This window comes from Salmo salar, chromosome 12 (genome assembly GCF_965601325.2).
Source record: "Salmo salar chromosome 12, fSalSal1, whole genome shotgun sequence".
NCBI lineage: Eukaryota > Metazoa > Chordata > Actinopteri > Salmoniformes > Salmonidae > Salmo > Salmo salar.
In genome coordinates, this window is record NC_138302.1 from 63,382,087 (window position 1) to 63,403,314 (window position 21,228).

Genomic DNA, 21,228 nt, shown 5'->3' on the forward strand with positions numbered 1-21,228 from the left:
CTAATCTTGACATTACTGAGAACAAATCCAACCCCAAAGATCAAAAGGTGACAGGTCAGGGATACTCTGACAAGGATAGAGGGAGGTCACAAAAACAGACCTGCACCCATTTCTTTAAGAAAAAGAAAAGAGGGGAGGAAATACTACGAAACAAGTGACTGAAAACAGTTGTGAACTTAGCTACCTTATATATTCAACATACAAATATTTAAAATAAATAAAATAAATCTAGGGACAGGGTGCAAATGTAAGATGGCGCCGACAGATATGGCAGCTCTGCTTCTAGCTCCTAAGCAACTTTGCAGTATTTAGATTTTTATTATTAGCCCAGAATTTCTTATTACATACAGCCAGAAAGAACTTTAGGATATCAAAGCGTCGGTAACCAGGAATACGACTTTCTCGAATTGGATCCTTTGTTCGTACCCCCCAGGGCAATTGAACTTATTCCAGAGGCTGCTCCAAAACACCGCCGGCGGAGAAGAGGTATTCAGAGTGGACTTCCAGTCCGACTTCCGAGTATATTACTAGCTAATGTTCAGTCTCTGGATAATAAAGTAGACGAGCTCAGGGCGAGGATCTCCTCCCAGAGAGACATCAGGGATTGTAACATACTCTGTTTCATGGTAACATGGCTCTCTCAGGATACACTGTCCCCGTCCATACAGCCAGCTGGGTTCTCAGTACATCGGTCAGACAGGAATAAAGAACTCTCCGGGAAGAAGAAAGGCGGGGGTGTATGTTTCATGATTAACTTCGAAATGCCTACAAGGCCCTCCTCCCCTGCCCTCCCTTCGGAAAATCTGATCACGACTCCATTTTGCTCCTCCCTTCCTATAGGCACAAACTCAAACAGGAAGTACCCGTGCTAAGGTCTATTCAACGCTGGTCTGACCAATCGGAATCCATGCTTCAAGATTGTTTTTATCATGCGGACTAGGATATGTTCCGAGTAGCCTTTGAGAATAACATCAACGAATACGGTGACTGAGTTCATCAGGAAGTGTATAGTAGATGTTGTACACACTGTGACTTTTAAAACCTACCCAAACCAGAAACTGTGGATAGATGGCAGCATTCGCGCAAAACTGAAAGTGTGAACCACCGCGTTTAACCATGGCAAGGTGACTGGGAATATGGCCGAATACAAACAGTGTAGTTATTCCCTCCGTAAGGCAATCAAACAGGCAAAAAGTCAGTACAGAGACAAAGTGGAGTCGCAATTCAACAGCTCAGACACCAAAGGGAAAACCAGCCATGTCGCGGACACCGACGTCTTGCTCCTGGAGAAGCTAAAACACCTTCTTCACCCAATTTGAGGATAACACAGTGCAACTGACGCGGCCCGCTACCAAGGACTATGGGCTCTCCTTCTCTGTGGCTGATGTGAGAGAGACATTTAAGCTTGTTAACCCTTGCAAGGCTTCCGGCCCAGACGGCATCCCTAGCCTCATCCTCAGAGCATGCGCAGACCAGCTGGAGTGTTTACGGACATATATAATCTCTCCCTATCCCAGTCTGCTGTCACCACTTGCTTCAAGATGGCCACCATTGTTCCTTTACCCAAGAAAGAAAAGGTAACACAACTAAATGACTATCGCACCGTAGCACTCACTTCTGAAGTGCTTTGAGAGGCTAGTTAAGGATCATATCACCTCTACCTTACCTGACACGCTAGACCCACTTCAATTTGCTTACCGCCCAAATAGATCCACAGACGACACAATCGCCATTGCACTCCACACTGCCCTATCCCATCTGGACAAGAGGAATACCTATGTAAGAATGCTGTTCATTGACTATAGCTCAGCCTTCAACACCGTAGTACCCTCCAAGCTCATCATTAAACTCTTGGCCCTGGGTCTGAAACCCGCACTGTACAACTGGGTCCTGGACTTCGACAGGTCGCCCCCAGGTGGTGAAGGTAGGAAACAACACCACCACTTCGCTGATCCTCAACACAGGGACCCCAAAAGGGTACGTGCTTATCCCCCTCCTGTATTCCCTGTTCACCCATGACTGCGTGGCCACGCATGCCTCCAAATCAATCAAGTTTGCAGACAACAGTAGTAGGTCTGATTACCAACAATGATGAGACAGCCTACAGGGAGGTGGTGAGTGCCCTGGGAGAGTGGTGCCAGGAAAATAACCTCTCACTCAACGTCAACTAAATACAGGAGCTGATCGTGGACTTCAGGAAACAGTAGAGGGAGGACGCCCCCATCCACATCGACGGAAACACAGTGAAGAAGGTGGAAAGGTTCAAGTACACATCACTGATGATCTGAAATGATCCACCCACACAGACAGTGTGGTGAAAAAGGCGCAACAGCGTCTCTTCAACATCAGGAGGATGAAGAAATTTGGCTTGGCACGTAAAACCCTAACTTACTTTTACAGATGCACAATCGAGAGCATCCTGTTGGGCTGTATCACCACCTGGTACGGCAACTGCACCGCCAGTAACCGCAGGGTTCTCCAGAGGGTGTTGCGGTCTGCCCAACGCATCACCAGGGGTAAACTACCTGCCCTCCAGGACACCTACAGCACCCAATGTCACAGGAAGGCCAAAAAGATAATCAAGGATATCAACCACCCAAGCCACTACCTGTTCAACCCGCTACCATCCAGCAGCTCTAGGTCAGTACAGGTGCATTAAAGCTGAGACCGAGAGATTGAAAAACAGCTTCTATCTCATGGCCATCAGACTGTTAAATAGCCATCACTAGCCGGCTTCCACCCGGTTACGCAACCCTGCACCTTAGAGGTTGCTGCCCTATATACATAGACTTGGAATCACTGGCCACTTTAATAATGGAACACTAGTCACTTTAATAATGATGTTTAAATAATGTTTACATACTACTTTACTCATCTCATATGTATATACTGTATTCTACTCTACTGTATTTTAGTCAATGCCACTCCGACATCGCTCAATCTAATATTTAAATATTTCTTAATTGCATTCTTTTACTTTTACATTTGTGTTGTATTGTTGTGAATTGTTAGATACTAATGTACTGTTGGAGCTAGAAACACGAGCGCTTCGCTACACCCCCAATAACATCTGCTAAATATGTGTAGGTGACCAATAACATTTGATTTAAAGAGGGGGCAGGGTGGCATTGGAGGTGCTTGATTTGCAAGCTGTCAGCTGATTACCCTTCAGATGAAGAGCAGTGGGCCTCATTCTCTGTCCAGTGCCTTGTGGCCTCACTAAATCAACATTGTTCTAATGAGGTGTCACACTTGACCCAGAGCAGCCAAGGCCCCTCTCATAGGTGTCAGTGCCACAATGGGCACCGCTCCATCTCCAGCGCCTTCCTGACACATTTGATTCATTGGAGACCCTGGGCCCTGTCAGGTCAAATTTACCCCCATCAAAACGCCAGCATCGACACATTCAACCTCACCTCAACACTACCCCCAACACCAACAATACTTACAACTCCCACAGCCATTTTGGAAAACAACCAAGACAAATGCCTTCCCCGGTTAGGCTACACAACCAGCCTTACACATAGACGCACACTTAAACCTGTCACAAACCAGCTTGACCTAACAGGTCTCTTATCAAGGGAGTGGATTTGTAAATCTGTGAGAAAGAGTTCAGTCTTCTGATGGCACTCACCCCCCACAAACCGTGTGCTGTGTTCCTCAGGTGTTAGGAGTCCTGGCCTCTGACTCACTTATCCATAACACTCCTGATGTGAGCAGGTCCACAGAGCAATGTGGGACAGTCTGGCGAAAAAAGGCTGAGGCAATATGTGCTGCCAAGTTCTATAAATCAAAGGCCATTAAAATGTGTACTTGTAAGTCACCCCTATGCAATCTCACTCCTCTCAGCTTTTAAGAAGAGCACAGAACATTTTTGGGAAACTGTAAAACGGTGTAATCGTGTTCAATTTGAGCTGGCAGATAACATTGCTAATACTCCTTCTTGTCTTTCTAATGTACAGTGCTTTCAGAAAGTATTCACACCCCTTAACTTAATCCACATTTTCTAATGTAACAGCCTGAATTCAAAATTGATTAAATAGATTTTTGGCCTCACCCATCTACAGTTGAAGTAGTAAGTTTACATACACGTAGGTTGGAGTCATTAAAACTCGTTTTTCAACCACTCCACAAATTTCTTGTTAACAAACTATAGTTTTGGCAAGTCAGTTAGGACACCTACTTTGTGCATGACACAAGTACATATTCCAACAATTGTTTACAGACAGATTATTTCACTTATAATTCACTGTATCACAATTCCAGTGGGTCAGAAGTTTACATACACCAAGTTGACTGTGCCTTTAAACAGCTTGGAAAATTCCAGAAAATTATGTCATGGCTTTAGAAGCTGCTGATAGGCTAACTGACATCATTTGAGTCAATTGGAGGTGTAACTGTGGATGTATTTCAAGGCCTACCTTCAAACTCAGTGCCTCTTTGCTTGACATCATGGGAAAATCAAAAGAAATCAGCCAAGACCTCAGAAAAAAATTGTAGACCTCCACAAGTCTGGTTCATCCTTGGGAGCAATTTCCAAACGCCTGAAGGTACCACGTTCATCTGTACAAACAACAGTACTCAAGTATAAACACCATCTGTCATACCGCTCAGGAAGGCAACGCGTTCTGTCTCCTAGAGATGAACGGACTTTGGTGCAAAAAGTGCAAATCAATCTCAGAACAGCAAAGGACCTTGTGATGATGCTGGAGGAAACAGGTACAAAAGTATCTATATCCATAGTAAAACGAGTCCTACATCAACATAACCTGAAAGGCCGCTCAGCAAGGAAGAAGCCACTGCTCCAAAACGCCATAAAAAAGCCAGACTACGGTTTGCAACTGTACATGGGGACAAAGATCGTACTTCTTGGAGAAATGTCCTCTGGTCTGATGAAACAAAAATAGAACTGTTTGGCCATAATGACCATTGTTATGTTTTGGAGGAAAAAGAGGGAGGCTTGCAAGCTGAAGAACACCATCCCATCCGTGAAGCACAGGGGTGGCAGCATCATGTTGTGGGGGTGCTTTGCTGCAGGAGGGACTGGTGCACTTCACAAAATAGATGGCATCGTGAGAAAGAAAAATTATGTGGATATATTGAAGCAACATCTCAAGACATCAGTCAGGAAGTTAAAGCATGGTCGCAAATGGGTCTTCCAAATGGACAATGTCCCCAAGCATACTTCCAAAGTTGTGGCAAAATGGCTTAAGGACAACAAAGTCAAGGTATTGGAGTGGCCATCACAACGCCCTGACCTCAATCCAATAGACCATTTGTGGGCAGAACTGAAAAAGCGTGTGCGAGCAAGGAGGCCTGCAAACCTGACTCAGTTACACCAGCTCTGTCAGGAGGAATGGGCCAAAATTCACCCAACTTATTGTGGGAAGCTTGTGGAAGGCTACCCGAAACGTTTGACCCAAGTTAAACAATTTAAAGGCAATGCTACCAAATACTAATTGAGTGTATGTAAACTTCTGACTCACTGACCCCCAAATAAAAGCGCAAATAAATAATTCTCTCTACTATTATTCTGACATTTCACATTCTTAAAATAAAGTGGTGATTCTAACTGACATAAAATAGGGAATTTTTACTAGGATTAAATGTCAGGAATTGTGAAAAAATGAGTTCAAATGTATTTGGCTAAGGTGTATGTAAACTTCCGACTTCAACTGTAACTTCACTGAACGAAAATTATATACACAATACCATTGGTTCTCTAGCATTGCTAGAGAACCATTTTCAAGTCACGCCATACATTTTCAAGCCGATTTAAGTCAAAACTGTAACTCGTCCTCTTCGGAACATTCAAGACCATTTTCTAGTACATGAAACACTGACGTCACGTGCAACTTTTGGCGGCATTAAGAAAGCGATGGCCATCTGTGCCCATTCAACATAGCCTAGATTTACTTTTTTATTACTTCTAAACAAAATCCCTTTTTTGGGATTTTCATACGTTTTGATTTTTGCTTGAACCATCGCTAAGATTATATTTGGTTGTGATCTTTGCAAAATAGTGTAACTAGTTTGGATGCAGCAGCTAGAATCCTAACTCTCATTGATATAGGCTGTAGTAAAGGCTAGCCATAGAGCCATTTTACTGGTTGAAGTTTAACTGTTGTTTCAGTATAATGCAGTTGATTTGCAATGATGACAAACATTACATTAAGCAGGACATTCATATGAGCCTTAAAATCCAATTACAATCCAAAAGTAGTGTGAAATGAATTCATAAGCAACATGCAAATACAGGCTTTTGCTGCCGTTCTATAAGAACTCCCCCTTGTTCTGCCACCAACTTGCGCACATCATCATCGTGCGGCAATATTTGTAAACACAGAAAGGGGTCTATGTCTTCTTGGTTAGCAACTCCAGTGTAGATTTGGCTTTGTGTTTTATGTTATTGTCCTGCTGAAAGGTGAATTTGTCTCCCAGTGTCTGTTGGAAAGCAGACTGAACCAGGTTTTCCTCCAGGATTTTGCCTGTGTTTAGCTCTATTCCGTTTATTTTTATCCTAAAAAACTCCCTAGTCCTTGCCGATGACAAGAATATCCATAACATGATGCAAGCCACCACCATTTGCCCCAAACATAACACTGTGTATTCAGGACAAAAAATTAATTTGCACTATTACTTTAATGCCTTAGTGCAAACAGGATGCATGCTTTAGAATATTTTTATTCTGTACAGGCTTCCTTTTTACTCTGCCATTTATGTTAGTATTGTGGAGTAACTACAATGTTGTTGATCCATCCTCAATTTTCTCCCATCACAGCCATTAAACTTTGTAATCATTTAAAAATCACCATTGGCCCCATCTACCTATAGGTGCCCTTCTTTGCAAACCATAGGAAAACCTCCCTGGTCTTTGTGATTGAATCTGTGTTTGAAATTCACTGCTCGACTGAGGGACCTTACAGATAATTGTATGTGGGGTGTACAGAGATGCGGTAGTTATTTACAAATCATGTTAGACACTATTATTGCAGACAGAGTGAGTCCATGCAACTTATTACATGACTTGTTAAGCACATTTTTACTCCTGAACTTATTTAGGCTTCCCATAACAAAAGGGTTGAATACTTATTGACTCAAGACATTTCAGCTTTTCATTTTTAATTAAATGTGTACAAACATAATACACCATAGTGTCAAAGTGGAATTATGTGTAGATCAGTGACACAAAATCTAAATTTAATCTATATTAAATTCAGACCAACACAACAAAATGTGGAAAATGTCAAGGGAAAAAAGTCAAGGCACTGTAGTTGAAAATATTGACCAACTAATCAACTTGGCATTTAACCATCTTGCTGCTCAACTATGCAATTAGTGAGTGCAGGTTGTTTTTCTCATATATACATTTTTTTAACACTGTTTGGATACTTAGGCAGCCCACCCAAGTATTTCAATGGCAGAAAAATCCCTGTAGTGTACTCAGCAGTGACTACTTGGGAGCTAGCCATCATTAGCTTGGAGCCCTGTATTAGCATTAGCAGAAGTAAATTAGAGACACGTCACAACAAGAGTGGTCTGAACACAACAAGAGTGGTCTGAACACAACAAGAGTGGTCTGAACACATGAACACAACAAGAGTGGTCTGAACACAACAAGAGTGGTCTGAACACAACAAGAGTGGTCTGAACACAACAAGAGTGGAGAACCAATATATTTTTTTAACAATAGTTACATTTAGGCCATGTTGTTGACCCAGAGATCCAATTAAAGAACACACGGTCAGATAGCAAAATAAAATCATTCAAATTCCAGTTGCTTGGTAATGACAAAAACATAAAATCTCAACGTAAGGCACTGTAACCGATTGTTTCTTCAAGCCTCTTTACCTTATAAATGGTTCTCTTTCTCTCTCCAGCTAATCCACCTCTACCTTCTCACTTCTCTCCCTAACACCAGCTGCCAGCATTGCTGCACCAATAATACTTTCTTAATTAGTCATTTAAACAATCACATTAGTCCATGCACGCCTCCCCAAACACAGCCAGGTCCACGGGCAGGTCACCCGCTCTCGGGTCCCTGCCCCCAATCCCCGGGGAGCCCTCATTAGAGACACCACCCCCTCCTTTCCAGGTCGGACTGGAACGCTCCGCATGGGGCCGAGGCGGAGTAATGAGGCTTCGGTCATAACCAAGTCCGCAAGGAAATGAGATTCGGATATGAAAAGGCAGTGGGGGGTGAGGTATCACTGGTAACTAAAGCTCTCCTAGCCCTAACCACGCATACCTCAGGGACATGGCTTCTTTGGGCAATTACATAATGCTGGAGAACATCCTGCAGTACCATGGCGTGCGAGCAGGGGAGAGGGAAAGAAGGGCAGTTTTGGGTTGATAATTCATTCAGGAACAGGGATTATAAAGGCTGAAACTGACTGAAATTATAGATCTGTATGAGGAAATTCATCACCACAAGTTACTACTAAATCACAGTAACATAATTACCAGAAGGCTATCATTAGTATTATATTTTTAAGCGAAGTAAAAGGCTATCTTTCAAATTGGTACAAGTTGTTTTACTGATGTAAAACATTAGTGAATGTGATGTAATATGACAGTAAATGACAGCAAAGCAAATGAGGGTGCTGGCAGAGATCATTTAATAGATGATTCAATAGCAACAGCAGATTAAATTTTCATGCAGACCGCAATTGAGTAATTGTGTATGAAGGCCTTACCAAACAAGAAAACTTAAAGACCCAGTGCAGTCAAAAACATGAATTGTCTGTGTTTTACATATTCCAACACTATGAGGTTAGAAAAATACTGTGAAATTGATAATGCCATTTTAGTGTAAGAACTGTTATAAAAGACCACCTGAAATTTCAGCCTGTTTTGGTGGGATAGAGTTTTGGTCTGCCTGGTGACATCATTTACATTTTAGTCATTTAGCAGACGCTCTTATCCAGAGCGACTTACAGTAGTGAATGCATACATTTCATACATTTTTTTCTCCGTACTGGTCCCCCATGGGAACATCTCCAGGCGGTAAATTAGTTAAAACATAGAAATGTGAGTTATAGATCTGTCACTCATTGAACGCAAGTCTAAGAAACAGTAGAGCTGTTCAATGTGCACTATTTCTATCCGTCCCGTTTTGATTTTTTTTCTTTCCGTTTTGTACACCAGCTTCAAACAACTGAAAATACAAATTATTTAGAAAATATATTTCACAGCAGTTTAGATGGTACACTATACTTGCTTACTCTGTCACAAACGGAATTTAGGCAAACTATTTGATTTTTAGCAACCAGGAAATGGCATTGCGATTTCCGCATAGTGCATCTTTAAAGCCAGACTCAGTAAGTCCTAAATACAATTTCACTTTTTTTCTGGCTTAATATATATATATATATATATATATATATATATATATATATATATATATATATATATAAATAAATGTATAAATGAAAGATGAATTTGCCATTTGGATCACTTCAAAGTGATACCAATAAAGGTTTTACTAATTATAAGTACAGCAGCTTTGTTTACAAATTGCAGGTCAGATTTCTCCAGGTAATTTAAACGCATAGGCCTATTGATAATTTCTCTTCCGCACTTTCTCTGTCCCTCTGATCCATGTATGACTACAGCAACACATCAACAATACATATCTAGCTACATGTACGTATATCCTTCTCAATACAAATGAGACTCAGAAATGAGAGTTGAGTGATACAGAATAAACTTAATTTAGCTGACAAATGCATGTCGTAATGGTTAAAAACCTCTTAAGGATCGGGCCATTTTTTTCATTTTTCGCCTAAATTTACATATCCAAATCTAACTCCCTGTAGCTCAGGACCTGAAGCAAGGATATGCATATTCTTGATACCATTTGAAAAGGAAACACTTTGAAGTTTGTGGAATTGTTAAGTTGATGTAGGAGAATATAACACATTAGATCTGGTAATAGATAATATGAACAAACCCAGCTCCTACATTTGAATATAAAATTGATTTTATCAAACAAAACTATGATACATTTTATCTCTGGGACCCTCAGGATGACAAATCAGAGCAAGATTACTGAATGTAATCAAACCAGTTGTCGTGATAAAAGTTTTTTGTTGTTGTGCACTCAAACAATAGCATGGTATTATTTCACTGTAATAGCTACTGTAAATTGGACAGTGCAGTTAGATTAACAATAATTTAAGCCTTCTGCCCATATAAGACATGTCTATGTCCTGGAATGTTTGCTGTTACTTACAACGTCATTCTAGTGACATTAGCGCACGTTAGCAACAACCGCCCCGGTATAGGGACACAGATGCCTTAGAGGTTAATAATATTGGCTCCCGGCTGTCAGTCCGTCTGTTCGACAGACATGCTGGACACTATGGATAATAATCACGAAGCCAGCTCTATCTACTGGTATGCAAGTGAAGAAAGCTAGCTAGAAACAGATCGATCCACACACATTGCTTGCAAATGTGCATAGCCTACCGGTGGGTGATTAAGCCAACAGCCATATAAACTTTCATGCACTTGCAAACTTTGCTGGAGTTGATAGCTGGCTAATTGTTTTCCTCTTGGATGTGGAGTTTACTATTGCAACCTTTTGATGGTGAATTTATTCAACCCTATATTTGCTGAGGGTGGACTTTTCCAGGCAAGTGTTTACACTGCAAGAAATCAAGCAGATAATGGTGCTACCGTTGCACTGCAGTAGGTGGCCTATATCGTTGAACTTGTCTACTAAAGTAAAATACAATTTTACTGCTGTAACGTTCATAGCTGACTCCACATGTAAATTGTAATTTTTATACAGTAGAGTAACCTACATGCTCGTTGTAGGCTACAAGCAAACCAGAACACAGCTGTCTGATACTGACTGATCGAAGGGTGGTTGGCCCAGCGGCCGCTATGAGAACTCTTATATGGAGCATGTTATGACGTCTCGCCTGAGTTTGTTTTGTTACCCCAACAGTTTGATATTTCATAATCGTAAACGACGTAAATGAGACTTACTGAGTCTGGCTTTATAGACCAATAAGAAAGAGAGTTCCAAACAGCTAGTTTTCCAGTTTTCCACCTCCCCACTCAGACCACTTCCAGACAATCCTAGCAAAATTCTTGCTTGAGAAATTGCTCTTCCTAAGAAGTGATTTGTTTCTTTTTGAACATTTTGACTGAAAACAATCACAGTAACATACTTAACTGTTACCCATAAAAGGATTTGATATTTTGATATTGAGATAGAAATGGCTGCATTGGGCCTTTAAATGGTTAACCAATTAAAACAAGAATAAACAAACCCTGTTTAAAAAAGGCTCCTCTCATGTCCTTGTGTAGCTGCAAAGTGGGTTAGCTGGCAGAGGCCTGCCACAATGACATCATACAAAGAGGGTGCACTGGGAAGAGGAACCAATGACCTGACCCGAGGGTCAGTTCCTAGATTTAGGAAACCATGCGTACTCTCTCCCAACCTTGTAAATCCCATGTGCACTTCTCACAGTGTTCAGGCTTTGCCTTATCCCATAAAAAACAACAAATTAAATAGAAATAAATTCTTTGTCAGTGGTCTTGATATAAGCTTACTGATACATAAAAGGTATAGCCTATGGCTCTAATATGACCATACAAGTAGTAGATTGACAATTCAAATTAAGAAAGATTGAAATGTATCATTTTCATCCATTTACTTAAAATTAGAACCATACATTGCCTCCTTTTCTAAATGGAATACACACTTCAAATAGAATCACTGACCAACCTCCTTCACTGCTGTCTTTCTAAAAGGGTTGAAATGGAAACCTTGAGGAAAGGCGAGGGCATAAACTTGGACCACGGGAGAAATTGGGCGTGGGGCAAGTTGTTTAAGGTTGTGGGGGTGCTCTCCTAACAATGGGGGAACACAGTTAATACCCCGGCCACTCGAATGGACACAATCTGGAGGAGTGAGGCTATGCAGGCCTCTGTGTGGAAGGAGCTCCTGATTTAGTTACACAGCTGAAACAAGAGCCTTTCACTTGCAAACAATGGACTGCTTTTCTGAGGGCTAGTGCTGGACAAGTGAGGAGCAAATGTGTGTGTGTGTGTGTGTGTGTGTGTGTGTGTGTGTGTGTGTGTGTGTGTGTGTGTGTGTGTGTGTGTGTGTGTGTGTCAGAGTGAGTATGTGTTAAAAGAAAAGAAATCATCTACTGCTGAAGTACTTTACGAGAACCTGCTTTAAACAGAGAGAGGCCTAAGTGCGTAAGTCTCCATGGGAATCTTAGCTTGTTAGGGGGGCCTTTCTCCCTCCCCCTGGCTCTCCCCCGCTGTATTCCTGGACCAATGCAATTGTTTATTTTCGCCTATTGAGGTTGCTCCATTCACTGGCTTTCACATTTAACCAGCTCAATTGGAGTGAGAAAGCACTTATTCGGAGGAAAGAAATGTAGCATTCCATTGACAGAACTGTAAGGCTGTAGCAGCAATAATTTAATTATTTTAAAAGAAAAGAGTTCAACTGACTGTGAGGGAATAACGTCAATCACATCAAGAGGGTGATTTCATCAAAATCTTATCTTGGCAGATGAGAATGGACAGCGTAGGAGCACATCACCTTGACGTTACAGAGCAAAGCTGTTTCAACAAAGCACAAAGAGTCCACAAAGGTCCTGTAGAATAGAGCACAGAGCCCTTGAAGGGGAGAAGTTCATTCTCCCTGCTCTGCTAACTGAACCTCAGTCCCGACAGAACAATGCTGTGCTCTGCTGCCCCTAGAGCCTGCTCCCATGTGTTACTGTTGTTGCCTTCTCTCCCCAGCCTGGCCTGGCCTTGCCTAGCCACCCCGGCACAATAGCTCTGAGGTGGACGAGCAAGCTCTTCTCTCCAGGTGGCTGGCCGGTCGCAGTGGCAGACCCCTTCTCTGTAACAATCACCGTGGCTACCAGGGCCTTTCTCCATCCTGTCACTAGATATTATCCCTGACCAGCGAGAGCCTCTCAAGGACAATCAAACAGGATAGTGGATTCGAGTGGGGGGCATTGACCAAAATCTGATGTACACCCCTCCCCTCACAGCGCAAGCCTCGTAGCAGGAGGGACGACAACACAAAAGACAAAGGAAGGATTCAAATGTGTCAGAGGGGTGAGGTAAGGGTTAAGTCAGGTTCACTGATTACCTCCCGTCAAGGTGAGAAAAAAAAAGATGATTTGCAAATTGACAGATCGACTGCCCAATGGTGACAGTGTTCTCAATAGCACGGTACATGACTTCATTCTACTAACGACAGCCATATCTTCACAACACATAACAAAAAATGTAAGTTAAAATCCCTGAACAGATCAATTGACAGAGATGCCACCATCTTCCATAAGGCGATAAAGACCACACTACAAAAGCTACTGTATGTGTAACTTAAGAATAAAGTTCAATATAAAACAGAAAAAGTGGTGTACCAAAAAAGAAAAAGCCTCAACTGAAAATGGACATTTTGTACTTTTCACTTATCTTTTAACTAATAAATATACGTTACCTGTGACGATTGTCCTATGCCCTGTCACTTAATCAAAAGACTTGCCTTTATGAATAACTAGACATTGATTAAGCAAACGATTTATTATGAGAAAAACACTTATTGTATGTACAGTGCATTCGGAAAGTATTCAGACCCCTTTACTTTTTCCACATTTTACAGCCTTATTCTAAAATGGGTTGAATAAAAAAAAAATAGCAATCTACACACATTACCCCATAATGACAAAGAAAAAACAGGTATTTAGACATTTTTGCAAATGGAAGTTTAGAACCACCAAGACTCTTCCTAGAGCTGGCCACCCGGCCAAACTGAGCAATCGGGGAAGAAGGGCCTTGGTCAGGGAGGTGACCAAGAACCCGATGGTCACTCTGACAGAGCTCCAGAGTTCCTATGTTGAGATGGGAGAACCTTCCAGAAGGACAACCATCTCTGCAGCACTCCACCAAATCAGGCCTTTACAGTAGAGCGGCCAGACGGAAGCCACTCCTCAGTAAAAGGCATATGACAGCCCGCTTGGAGTTTGCCAAGAGGCATCTAAAGGACTCAGACCATGAGAAACAAGATTCTTTGGTCTGATGAAACCAAGACTGAACTCTTTGGCCTGAATGCCAAGCATCAATTCTGGAGGAAACCTGGCACCATCCCTACGGTGAAGTATGGTGGTGGCAGCATCATGCTGTGTGGATGTTTTCAGCGGCAGGGACTGGGAGACTAGTCAGGATCGAGGGAAAGATTAACAGAGCAAAGAGAGATCCTTGATGAAAACCTGCTCCAGAATGCTCAGGATCTCAGGCTGGGGGCGAAGGTTCGCCTTCCAACAGGACAACGACCCAAAGCACACAGCCAAGGCAACGTAGGAGTGTCTTCGGGACAAGTCTCTGAATGTCCTTGAGTGGCCCAGCCAGAGCCCGGACTTGAACCTGATCGAACATCTCTGGAGAGACCTGAAAAAAGCTGTGCAGTGACGCTCCCCATCCAACCTGACAGAGCTTGAGAGGATCTGCAGAGAAGAATGGGAGAAACTCCCCAAATACAGGTGTACCAAGCTCATAGTGTCATACCGAAGAAGACTCGAGGCTGTAATCGCTGCCAAAGGTGCTTCAACAAAGTACTGAGTAAAGGGTCTGAATACTTACGTAATGTAATATTTCATTTTATTTTTAATACATTTGCAAAAATAAAAAATAAAATGTTTTTGCTTTGTCATTATGGTGTATTGTGTGTAGATTGATGAGTAAAAAAAGACATTTAATCCATTTTAGAATAAGGCTGTAACGTATTTTTTTTGTTCAAAAAGTCAAGGGGTCTGAATACTTTCCGAATGCACTGTATGTGTAGTTAGCGATGTTCTCCCGTTGTTTGATTATGGATCACCGGTTAAAGAAAGAAACATTTGGTTGCTTGACGTTACACCGGTTCTATGATAATATGAGAGAGGTCTCTTACTATGGGTAAGTGATTCAAGGAAGCTCCAATCACACATCTGTTGTAGACAGACACGAGCGACGGCGAATAGTTGGAAGCCCCCAATCTTTTATAAGGCTCCGTCATCCCCTACTAGCTTCACTTTCCAAGTATATGTTTTCTTCCTTACGCAAAGCGTGAAGGGAAACGTGGTGAAAGACGTCACTCATTATCATAGAACAGGGTTACGTCAAGTAACCCAAAGGTTAATTTCAAAATACTTGCTTGATCTCTTTTACGATAGGGATATAGCCAACTCCCGTAGTTCTCATATACTCTCCGAAGCCAGGTTGTCTAGACAGAATCAACCCCCAGAAGTCCCGAAACTAAGCACCGTATGCTCTAACGAGGGGGTTCCCCAACACGGAACATTACAGATCTCTTGAACAGAGATGCCCTTGAACAATGCTCATGACGCAGCCAAACCTCCAGTGGAATGAGCTCTCAGGCCCTCTGAAGGTGGTAAACCCTTGCTATTATAGGCCACTATAATAGCATCCACTATCCAATGGGATAAGAGTCAGCGAGAAATGGGCCTCCCTGCGTGGGGAGGTGCCCAAGAGACAAAGAGCTGGTCGCTCTTTCTAAGGGCTCTTGTCCTGTCCATGTAGATGCTCCACAAGCGGTGGAGACGCCATTCCTCCAAAAAGGAAAAGGGCGGTGGGTGAAAGGCTGACAGCTCCAAAGTGAGTCTATTGTAAGCACTACTTACTTTAGGCACAAAAGCGGGGTTAGGTTGTCGGGTAACATTGGACAACCCAGGGGCAAAGTGCAGGCATGAGTGGTGGACAGACAGTGCGTGCAGCTCTCCCACTTGCTAGGCGGATGTAATGGCTAAAAGTAAAGCAGTTTTAAATGAGATAAGTCTCACTTCCCCGCTTTCCAGCGGCGGCTGTGAAATGGCCTCAAGCACAATAGATAGGTCCCAGGATGGGACTAGCTTCTTGGATAGCGAGTGAAAGCGACGCCGCCCTTCATAAAATGGCAGATAAGGGGGTGTCTCCCCTCTGTATCGTTGTTGAAGCTTATATAGCAGGCAGAGATAGTCCCGCAGAAAGCAATGTACCTCTGAAAATGAGCATAGAAAGGGAGTAACCCGTTTCCGCTCACATCATCTCTCAAACACACGCCATTCGTTGTCATAAAGTGAGTGTGTAGAAGGGGCCTAGCGCACTGAATAGTCTCCACGACACAAAGGGTAGGCCTGTCACAGTAAAGGGCAACTTCATCACTTTTTAACCTCATTTTCATTATCTCCAGCACAATATCAGGTCAACATATGTGAAAACGTCACATTTTGTAAAATAAATTAAAAAGTTAAAAAGTTCTAATAAGTTCATAACATTTTAAAAATAGTGATTTTCAAACACTGAGATTCGGGGTAACGTGTGGAGCAAGCAAATACCCTCCCTTAGGCTAGAACTCGTTGCAGGTTTTGAAAAAAATCTATTTTTTCATTTTAATCCTAACCTGTGATTTCACAGAGAATCATTTTCTTAAGACCTTCCTTATCTTTTTAACTACAGATGATAGAAACGCGCTGTGTTCATTAATGTAGACACTTGTTTGGTGCTGGAGATGATGAATATAAGGTTGAAAAATGGCAGAGCTGCCCTTGAAGATTCATCCTCTCACGGGCCAGGCACAAAGAGCCAGCATGTACGGAAGAGGACGGAAAATCTCTGTTTGCTTGGGTCAACAGATCCCTGCTTAACCTCTATGGGACCGGCGGGACGAATTCGTCCCACCTACGTAACATCCACTGCCAGCCTGTGGCGCGATTTTCAAAATCTTCAAAATCCTATTACTTCAATTTCTCAAACATATGACTATTTTACAGCCATTTAAAGATAAGACTCTCGTTAATCTAACCACACTGTCCGATTTCAAAAAGGCTTTACAACGAAAGCAAAACATTAGATTATGTCAGCAGAGTACCAAGCCAGAAATAATCAGACACCCATTTTTCAAGCCAGCATATAATGTCACCAAAACCCAGAAGACAGCTAAATGCAGCACTCACCTTTGATGATCTTCATCAGATGACAACCCTAGGACATTATGTTATACAATACATGCATGTTTTGTTCAATCAAGTTCATATTTATATCAAAAACCAGCTTTTTACATTAGCATGTGACGTTCAGAACTAGCATACCCCCCGCAAACTTACGGGGAATTCGCTAACATTTTACTAAATTACTCACGATAAACGTTCACAAAAAGCATAACAATTATTTTAAGAATTATAGATACAGACCTCCTCTATGCACTCGATATGTCCGATTTTAAAATAGCTTTTTGGTGAAAGCACATTTTGCAATATTCTAAGTATATAGCCCAGGCATCACGGGCTCGCTATTTAGACACCCGGCAAGTTTAGCACTCACCATAATCATATTTACTATTATAAAAATGTCATTACCTTTTGTTGTCTTCGTCAGAATGCACACCCAGGACGTCTACTTCAATAACAAATGTTGGTTTGGTCCAAAATAATCCATCGTTATATCCGAATAGCGGCGTTTTGTTCGTGCGTTCCAGACACTATCCGAAATAGTAAAGAAGTGTCGCGCGCTTGGCGCAATTCCTGACAATAAAATTCAAAGTATTCAATTGCCGTACGTCGAAGCATGTCAACCGCTGTTTAAAATCAATTTTTACGTCATTTTTCTCGTAGAAAAGCGGTAAAATTCCGACAGGGAATCTCCTTTTCGGCAAACAGAGGAAAAAATCCCAAAGGCGGGGGCGGTCGGGGTCACGCGCATAAGCTAGTGTCTCTTGATGGGCCACTTGAGAAAGGCGATAATGTGTTTCAGCCTGGGGCTGGAATGACGACATTCTCTTTTTTCCCGGGCTATGAGAGCCTATGGACGACGTGGGAAGTGTCACGTTAGAGCAGAGATCCTTAGTAAATGATAGAGATGGCAAAGAAGTTCCAGAAATGGTCAGACAGGCCACTTCCTGTAAAGGAATCTCTCAGGTTTTGACCTGCCATTTGAGTTCTGTTATACTCACAGACACCATTCAAACAGTTTTAGAAAATTTAGGGTGTTTTCTATCCATATGTAATAAGTATATGCATATTCTAGTTACTGAGTAGGAGTGGTAACCAGATTAAATCGGGTATGTTTTTTATCCAGCCGTGTCAATGCTGCCCCCTAGCCCTAACAGGATAACGGTAACTACCAGGGCTGGTCGTTCCCTCACTCTGGAGAGAGTGGGAAGGATCAGACAGAGGGGGGAAAGCGTAAAGATGCACCCTTGGCAATAGGTGTGCCATCACGTCCCCCCATAGTGGCGCATCGCCGCTTGCCAGTGTAAAGAACAGTGGGCAGCGTGCGTTTACGCACAATGCCAAAAGATCTACGGACGCCTGTTCGTATTTCTCCCATATTTGGGCCACTACAAAAGGGGTGAGGTTCCCACTACCTGTACAAGGGATTCCCTCTGGACAACAAGTCCGCTTCTGTATTCATTATGCCTGGGACATGGGTCACGTGTAAAGAAAGGAGCTGTACTCTGCTCCACAGAAGGAGTTTGTGAAGGTGCAGGGTTTGGTTGCCACCCTGGCGGTTGATGTATGCCACTGCAGTCATATTGTCCATTCTGATCAGAACGTTACGATTCTGAATAAAAGACAGAAATTGCTATAGAGCTAGAAGCACTGTAAGATAGTGGAGGTCATCAACTCCAACATACAGAGATCCTTTCTGTGTGACCGTATGCCCCAGCCTGAACACAAAGAGGCATAGGCGGAATGACGTGACTCACCTCTCTGATTGGGTGGCGCGAGAATAAATATTATTTATTCTGACGCCCAGATATTCTGTTCTGTGTGGGCACCAAACAGCTCTTTATCGGATTGATCCTGAGACCAAGCTCTGTGAGGTGGATTGTGAGGATAGCCGTGTCTCTAACTGCTTGCTCCTGTGTGTGGGTACAGAGCAGGTAGTCAGTCGTCTATATACAGTACACAGAGATTCTGAGCCCCCTGCACCTCAATGGGTTGAATGCCACCTGCACACATTGTTGAAAATCTGAGGGGCTAGTAACAGTTCAAATGGACCAGTGAGATCCTTATAGGCCATGCCCTGAAAGGCAAACTTGAGAAACAGCCTATGTGCTGGCAGAATGTTTGTGAAAATAAGCATCCTGCAGATCGACAGTAGTGAACGAATCGCCTTGACGAATGGAGCGAGACAGCACATTGTGCGTAAGCATACGGAACATTAACTTTTATCAGATGGCTATTGAGGACCCGTAGGTCCGAGACAGGGCTAACTAGTAATTCTAGGAATTTAGTGCTTGGCTTACTTCGCCCAGTACGGGGACTGCAGTAGCTATAACTCTGGGAGAGAAGGTTCTGTCAGCCGGGTTGTATGTGTACTACTCAAAGCCTAACTTTTGGTTCTGTACAGCTCAGTGGCATAAACACCTAGCTAGCTAAACAATGAACCATAATCCCAACTCATAACGTTACTACCCTGCATGAATCGACAGGTAGCCGACCAACTAGGCTCAATGTTAGCAAGCTAATATTAGGCTATAACTAGCAATGGCTCTGAGATACGAATAATATTATTACACAGATCATACATGTAACGTTAGGTAGCGAGCCAGCCAGCTAACGTTACCTAGCTAGCTAACAGTACACTAACTTGAAATTAAAACGACTTTGACAAAATTAGAAACGTGTAATATATCTGAAAATGTAGCTAGCTCTCTTACCCATATACATGGATTGACGCTTCACCCTCTCTGTCACGGATGCCATGGTTGCCTTTAGTTTGATGATGTAATCCGGAGACAGGTGTTTTATACCACAGCCTTTTGTGGGTTCTCTTTTAGACTCTGTCTGCATATTTGCAATCAAACGCAAGAATTTTCTCCATCTCCTTAGCTATCAGACTTTAATTCCACTGGTTTCAAAACTCGGGCCTCCAGAAAGTGGAGAGCAACACTTACGCAGTTCTACTACGTGAAATCTTTCAAAAAAAGACGCTTTAGAAAGGATTACCTGCACACACTGACCAGATCATGTTATATACAGAAGTGTGCTATATGGCAGACAAATCCGAACTCATCTCTCGGCATGTCTCTTTCTGTCTTTCTCTCGGAGGACCTGAGCCCTAGGACCATGCCTCAGGACTACCTGGTATGATGACTCCTTGCTGTCCCCAGTCCACCTGGCCGTGCTGCTGCTCCAGTTTCAACTGTTCTGCCTGCGGCTATGGAACCCTGACCTGTTCACCGGACGTGCTTGTTGCACCCTCGACAACTACTATGATTATTATTATTTGACCATGCTGGTCATTTATGAACATTTTAACATCTTGACCATGTTCTGTTATAATATCCACCCTGCACAGCCAGAAGAGGACTGGCCACCCCTCATAGCCTGGTTCCTCTCTAGGTTTCTTCCTAGGTTTTTGGCCTTTCTAGGGAGATTTTCCGAGGGAGTTTTTCCTAGCCACCGTGCTTCTTTCACATGCATTGCTTGCTGTTTGGGGTTTTAGGCTGGGTTTCTGTACAGCACTTTGAGATATCAGCTGACGTACGAAGGGCTATATAAATAAATTTGATTTGATGTCCAGCCCAGTCATTATCTCAGCCAATCATGGCTAGCGGGAAGGTTGCTGACTTTTTCCGTAGATAAACAAACTAGGCTCATAATTTAACAATTGTATTCGTATTTACAGACGGCATTCAAGTTTGTTATTAAGGCACATGAAAGTTCACATGTTCCAGAAGGCATTTCTACCAAAAAACGCATTTTGATCAAATGGCTCTCCTGTGAAGTAGTGACATATGCCTAGCTTCCTGGGTCTACTTATTTAAAAAAAATAAAAATAATAATAATAATAATAAATATATATATATTTAATTAATATGCAAAAATAGAGAAAATCAGAAAGGGGGGAAATACTTTTCCACAGCACTGTATGTATACATCATTGTCAAAATCGATTGTACCTTTATTAAGTTTTAGCCAGATGTGGTTAGTACCTTTTTTCATTTCATTCAGTGCTAAGTCCTGCTTATGCCAAATTATGATTACACCGGAGTCCTGACCCTGTTTAATGTTTTTATGTTTGATTGATGGTAGTAAACCTTCTCTGTAGCCTGAGGGACACGGAGTATCAATGCCTCCACGTCACCATGTTTCGAGAAGGATTATGATGTCCTGTCCCTTGACGTATTTAAGAAATTCTGGATTTGCTGTTTTAGAACAAAAATACAAACAGTATAGGCCCTGGATATTCCAAGAGCTG

General features: G+C 42.4%; 1 protein-coding gene across 3 annotated transcripts in view; it reads right to left on the reverse strand.

Annotated features, from left to right (window-relative positions):
• The window catches only part of sarnp (SAP domain containing ribonucleoprotein), a 64,589-nt gene that overhangs the window by 11,400 nt on the left and 31,961 nt on the right, over positions 1-21,228 (reverse strand). The gene's annotated exons all lie outside the window — the stretch shown is intronic.